Source organism: Eriocheir sinensis, chromosome 21 (assembly GCF_024679095.1).
Source record: "Eriocheir sinensis breed Jianghai 21 chromosome 21, ASM2467909v1, whole genome shotgun sequence".
NCBI lineage: Eukaryota > Metazoa > Arthropoda > Malacostraca > Decapoda > Varunidae > Eriocheir > Eriocheir sinensis.
Genome location: NC_066529.1, coordinates 15,360,866 through 15,368,085, shown reverse-complemented (window position 1 = coordinate 15,368,085; position 7,220 = coordinate 15,360,866). Strand labels below are relative to the sequence as shown.

Here is a 7,220-nt window from a genome sequence, read left to right as displayed (position 1 = left end):
CCGCCGCGCCGAGAAAGATTATCATAGGATTTTTTTCTTCATATACTCTAAATTTACATGCATATAGTTTATCGAAGCAAACAAATGAAAAAAATATTTATGACTTCCCCTTGTTTATGAAGAAGCAAAGGTATAACCTTTGCAACGCACTTCTCTCTCTCTCTCTCTCTCTCTGTTTGCCACGGTATCCGGTCATTTCGCCCACATGCCATTTCGCCACACCAAGGAGTCATTTCGCCCACACTATGGAGTCATTAAAATTTTCGCCCACATAATGGAGTCATTTCGCCCAAGGTTACCGGTGGTTCATTTACCTCTCACTTGTTTACCGTGCGTTTCAGGAGTCCATGAGCCTAGGCTCATGGAAAAATTTTGAGGCCAGCTGGTCTCAAAATTTTGGCCCAATTGGTATAATTTGGGGGCAGAAGATCTCATAGTGATTAACTGAAAGACCAATGTCTATAGTCTTCGAAAATGTATGATAGCATTCAATATCTCTTTGCTTTCTTTGTGTTATCAACCGTTTTTTTATGTAAGACGTGATTTTTCTAGGGTGACTTACAGGTGATTTTTCTCTCCTGCGAGCTAGTCCATTAATATCATTAGGACATATAGCTTGTTTTGAAGCCCCCTTGGCCTTTATTTTGGTATATAAAACATATGTCCTAATAGTAGGGGAGAGCCGGTATGATTCGGACACTTTTTAGAAAAATATTTTTAGAAAAAGAAGTTTAAGAAGTAGTGTAATTTTGTTGATTTCAAAATGTTCCTCCATCATTTGGCTCTTTAGGCTGCTAATATGACACTCGTAGCTATTTCCAGTTTTCAGAAGTAGGTGATGAAAGACAAGTTTCTAAATCGTCCGAACCATCCCCACCCGTGGTGATGGTTCGGCCAGGGAGGTGGGATGGTACGGACACTCATAATACTCGGCTTAATATTTATATAACTTAAGTTTCATTGGCTAATAAACAAGATTATATCTTCTACAAAACATTTGTATAAGGACAAAAGTATCCTCTTAATATTTAGAGGGGAGAAAAATAAAAGGAGAACTACAAGAAATATCTCAAAAATTTTGGTATTATGGCTTCCTTCTCTTCTCACAAGCATAATATCTGAATATAAATCAACCAAAGTAACCTTTTTATAACCGTTGCAACACCTATAAAGTTTAAATTGATATAAATTTAATAAAAATCATGAAAAAATCAACCGTCCGAATCATCACGACTCTATAAAAAGCAAATGTGTGGTCACACTCCTTTTCCAGCACGAGAGCTGGGTGATCGTGTTTACGGCAATACCTTCGCCGTGCATCGCTGCGTCACCGAAATAATTTACATCTCGCTAATTGGCACGTTTCTGAAGTGAGAGCTTACGATACACCCTGAAAATATTACATACGAGATGCAAAAAAACATAAAATAGGACTTGCATCGAAAATAACAGCTCTGAGGGCGTGGTTGTCCCTTTGAGGGCCAAGGCAACAAAGTTTTGCACATTCACACAAAATCTCGCGGCACTCACTCCCATACACTTTACAATAAGTGCTATGGCCGGACCATCCCACTGTCCGAATCATCACCGCTCTCTATTATGGACTATATACAGCTCGCAGGAGATAAAAATCACCTGTAAGTCACGTTAGAATAAATCACGTCATACATAAAAAACGGTTGATAACACATAGTCCATGAGCCAAGCTCGATATTGGTACCACCAAAGGTGGCAAAACCTTTATGGTGCCATTTTGTTTGTAGGACCTATATATGTATATTAAGGCATGATAGCATTTCCAAATGAGTAGCTTAGTCATGATACATGGTATCTCATTTTTGGAGATATAACTATCATGACGCCCCTGGGCAGATGCTGGTATTTCTGAATTCTCCCTTTTCCTGTTTAAAATGCTATTAGAAATTGACCATGGGCAGTTTTTAATATTAATTTAATAGCTAATTAAAACAATAATAATTAAATAATAATGATTTAATAAAAAAATGTTACATATTAATTATAAAAAGTTACTTAACTTATTATTCTCTTTGTCATTTAGGGTCTGCATGCTGATGCCTAACTGAAAATGGACTCCGTTCCAGAAGCAGGGATGAGTGCCACAGCACCCAAGCGAGCACGCCTTGGTTGCCTAATAGTGCAGTGGCAACAGGGCTGAAAAATTACATAACCCCTCCACCCGGTAGAACAAAACCAAACCTGTTTTAAATGAAGGGTATGGATGTCTTTTAACATATTATGGGGTTTGTACTAAAATAAAATGCGTACAAGGGTATGAATTAACCCTTTGTTTACGAAAATCTGGGAAATTTTTACAATTCATGTTATATGCGCCTAAGTCAGTTCTGGGTATGAAATTCACAGAAACTCCTCATGTTTTCCTGGTTTTTATTCATGGTACATCTGGACAAATACAGTAATGCTAAAAAAGTACAGATTTGATACCTCAGATTCTCATTTTAACTCCTTATTATCCAAAATTAAGTGTTTTTAAAAGAATATAATTAACTTCCTTTTCTATTTTCTACTGACTGAATGGGCGCACCTTCATGAAATCTGCTCCTAAGAAGGATGTTGATATGCTTTCAAGGAATATTGTATGTTTAGGGAGCTAGAATGACAAAAATCTCTCATATCAAACCTTGATGCTCAAGCAGCCATAAAGGGTCATAACCCATATTTTCGTTACTTTCGGAAAGAGTAGGATAAATATGAGTGTTTACCAGTCTTTAATTTAAGAGTGTTACATTTATGTCTACTTTGTTGTTTTATGACAAATCTTGGAAAAAAAAAATCTGCCCAGACTGGTATTATTTATCGGTGATTTTTTCCATTATAACCTGCTAATCCTAGTCATCTCGCATAAAGTTCCTTTGATTCCTCTCAGTGAATTTCATCCACAGCTAATTGCAAGTAAATAAATATTTAGAACGTTCAGATAACTATAGGATGTACCAATGACTACATTTTGAACTATGGTATATGGCATGTATTCCTGGCCCTTTTAAAAGACTCAAATTTGGTTTAGTCTTCTGCACTATTAACAACTCCTAACTGAACATTCGGACAGTCTTCACAAATACAAAGTTCAATGCATTTCAGCCCTGCATGAACACAAGTGCACCTACTACCATCTTTGCAGTTGCTTTCCTTGCATTGGTATCCACGAAAGTGTCTTAGGCCGATGCCGTCGTCCATAGCAAAATAAAATGGCGGCTATCGTGCCTAACTTGCCTGACGTCGTACATAAAATTTTTCGACGGCCCTAACATCGTGCTTAGCGGTAAAACAGGCTGGACCCTGTCTTACCAGCCCTTAAGGACGATGGATTTGAACGTAAACAATCAAGATGGCAGCGCCACAAGAGCAACAACCACATCAGCCAGGGAATAATTACCTTAGAAAGGACGTTCTAAATGAACTTAATGATGCTGAGCTCATCAAGAGGTACAGGTTAGACCGGGAAGGTATATTATTTGTTACCAACCTTGTAAGGGCAGCGCTGAAGAGTGATACCAACAGGTCTAACCCGCTCACCCCGGAGTTGAAGGTTCTCATAACCTTAAGATATCTTGCTACTGGCAAAATGCAACAATGTAGCAGTGATGACCTTGGCCCCTCACAGTCCTGCATCAGCAGAGCCATCAGTAAAACTATAGACGCCCTTGCAGATGTTAATGTCCTCAAGAGGTTCATAACTTTTCCTGTCACCCAAGACAGCGCTGACCGAAAGAAAGCAGAATTCTTTGCTATAGCCAATTTCCCTAACATCGTAGGTGCCATTGATGGCACACACATCCGAATTGTGGCACCGAGGGATCAAGAAGAAGTGTATGTGAACCGGAAGGGGTATCACAGCATGAATGTCCAAGTTGTATTTGATGCCAATTATCGAATAATGGACATTCTTGCCAAGTGGCCAGGGTCAGTGCATGATGCACGTATCTTGAACAGCAGTGGATTGTCAAGATTGTTTGACGGAGGATATTTGCCAGCAGGAAGTCAATTGCTTGGAGACAGTGGGTACCACTGCAAGACATGGCTCCTTACACCTTATCTGCGTCCACTGCCTGGACCTCAGTCACGATATAATAGGTAAATACATTGTCTTATTATTATTATTATTATTATTATTATTGATAGCAGTAGCAGAAGCAGCAGCAGTGGTATTAGTAGTAGTAGTAGACAGTAGTAGTAGTAGTTAGGTTAAGTTTGGTTCGGTTGGAGTAAGTTTCATTTCGGAAAGATAGTATTGGGCTTGGTAACATAAGTTATATATATATATATATATATATATATATATATATATATATATATATATATATATATATATATATATATATATAAACATGCACTTAAACATTTAAATATTTTTCTGGCAGGAGGTGAAATCAAGGTTACTTTGGTTTAGGACTTTGATATAACGTTTATAAGTAGTTAAGTCAGTGAGACTGGTAAGAACTAACACTGGGAATGGGGTGTATTTAGTACTAAATCTGACTCAACGCCCTATGCATTAAAAACCTTAACCTGTGCTCAAAGTTAAATTACTATTTGCCTGAGAATCGGCCACTGAGAGTTGAGTCACAAATTTTGTCCTGTATATTTTTTGATGAAACTTTGATAACCACTAACTCATCATATGAACATTAGGTATTTTTTTTACTCGTACACCAGTATCGAGATGGCTTTACTTACCCTTCTCATCTGATAGAGCTTTTTATCCTGAGCAATTTGAACCCCATATATACCCACATAAATTATTTATCATGTTGACAGTGATTTTAAAGATTTACCTATTTCGGCAAGCGCCCATTGAGCAGCCATAACATACCCTCAGGTGTATTGTCTGGGTGGTAACTGACAGTGATTTATTAAAGATTTATCTACTTGGGGCAATGTAGGTTACTATCGAGTGGCTAGGTTACGATCGAGTGGCTAGTTTACTATCAGTGGCTAGGTTACTATGGAGTTGCTAGTTTTCTATTGATTGGCTAGATTACTATCGAGTGGCTAGGTTAATATCGCGTGGCTAGGTTACTATTGAGTGGCTAGGTTACTATTGGTGGCTAGGTTACTATCGAGTGGCTAGGTTACTATCGAGTGGCTAGGTTACTATTGAGTGGCTAGGTTACTATTGAGTGGCTAGGTTACTATCGGTGGCTAGGTTACTATCAGTGGCTAGGTTACTATTGAGTGGCTAGGTTACTATCGGTGGCTAGGTTACTATCGAGTGGCTAGGTTACGATCCAAGGGCTTAATGATCTTTAGTTTCGTTTCCAGTAGGAAATTCCTATGGCTGCGTGTACTGTGAGTGTGTGCCGCTGCTGCTTCTCATTTGTGAGGACGAAACTATTTTTTCCTGGTAGATTTCTGTCTATTTAAGGGTTTTTAGTGATTAGGCTATGAAGTGTAGACTAACTCAACAAGATTACCACTAGGACAACAACGCATACAACAATTAATTACAATTAATTACCATTGTTATTCATCCAGGTCTCACAAAATTACACGCAGTATTGTTGAGCGTGGAATTGGACAACTCAAACGCCGATTTCATGTTTTGCATGGTGAGGTGATTGAGGCCCCCTCAAGGTGTGCAAAATCATTCATGTGTGTGGAATGCTGCACAATATTTGCAAGGATAGGAATCTTCCTCTTCCTCTGGATGACGAGCAACCAATGGGTGCAGAGGCACAAGTCCCAGTGCCATTAAATGATGCTGCAGAAGAACCTGCCAATGCGCCCGGTGGTCACCGTAATGAGGGTCGTGCCTATCGGGATGCATTCTGCACCTTGCATTTCAAGTAAGTTGAATCTTTGCAAGAGAAACTGGTATTATGTTCTAATTTAATTAATTACTTATTGGAAGATCACTAATGAGATGAAGGTGGTAGTGGGGAGTGGGACGGATGGGTGAACAGGTGAGAGATGGAAAAATAGATATGATCGATAAAAATAGATAAATAAGTATACTTGCTTCACATTGATTTTATACATTTCTCTTAATGTCATCATTTCTCTTCTCAGCAATGAGGACTGATGGAACGTCCTCCAACAGGGCCTCGTGTACCTACCTTGGTAATGTTTCCTACCTTTTAATGCATTATGATAAATTTAAATTCCCATTAGCATAGTCTCTCATCTCCTAACCACAATTTCTGATGACCTTCTTATGATTGTTTTCTAAAAAGGAGACTAGAAAGCTTCACCATAGTATATCTTTCCACAGTCAAAATTCTAATTGTATAGTCAGAAACTATGCAAAAAAAAGCAGTGTCAGTATAAGTACAAATTACAATACATATGAGAACTAAGCTTATAATAGTTTGATAATGTTAGAAATAACAGAAGTAGTATTTGGTTGTATGTTTAATTATTTTCTAGGTTAAATTTATAGTATCTAGCTTTAAGCCTCATGGCCTCAATTTTCTCCTTGGCAGCCTGTTCCTTGGCCCGCATAGCTGCCTCCTTGGCCCTCGCAGCGGACTCCTTGGCACAACAGACTGCTCAAACCCATCTGACAGAGTCCAGCGACTCTGCAGCTCGTTTGCCCAGGACCTGGTATATGCCATTACCAATGGTAAGGTGAATTCCTGATCAACCAGTGGAAGCAGCCTGTAAATAGGGAGAAGATACAGGACAAGTCACTCTATGTGACATGTGGAGAGGCATGCTATCTATTCACCAAGGACCAGTGGGCTGAAATCAAAACTCTGACGACAACACAAGAAGAGGCTGATACACGAGTGCTTCTTCATGCCTGGCATGCTGCAAAGGATGGATACAGATCCATAGTCATCACAGCTGATGACACAGATGTGCTGATCCTTAGTATCTGCCTTAGCAAGAAGCTGGCCTGCCCACTGTACCACAAGTCAGGTACAGAGAACAGGACCCGGTACATCGATGTTTGCAAGCTTTCAAACTCTTTGGGCGAAGATGTCTGTCTGGCTCTTGTTGGATTGCACGCCTTCACAGGCTGTGACACAGTTAGTTCGTTTGCAGGTCGCGGAAAACTGGGTGCACTGAAGCTCTTGAGAGAGAGCACAACCTACAGACAGGCCTTCCGTCAGCTTGGTGAGGAATGGAATGTTTCCACAGACTTATTCGACAAGATGCAGGAGTTTGTGTGCCGCATGTATGCAACCTCCACTACCATTTGCGATGTAAATGATCTCCGCTACCACCTCTTCCTTGCA

The 7,220-nt window shown here is 39.5% G+C and overlaps 1 long non-coding RNA gene across 1 annotated transcript; it reads left to right on the top strand.

Moving 5' to 3' along the window:
- Positions 1-5,609: 5,609 nt before the first annotated feature.
- Positions 5,610-7,220, top strand: LOC127001837 (uncharacterized). Its single transcript, XR_007755478.1, has 3 exons — positions 5,610-5,825; positions 6,049-6,099; positions 6,462-7,220. It is a non-coding gene; the product is annotated as an uncharacterized LOC127001837 (long non-coding RNA).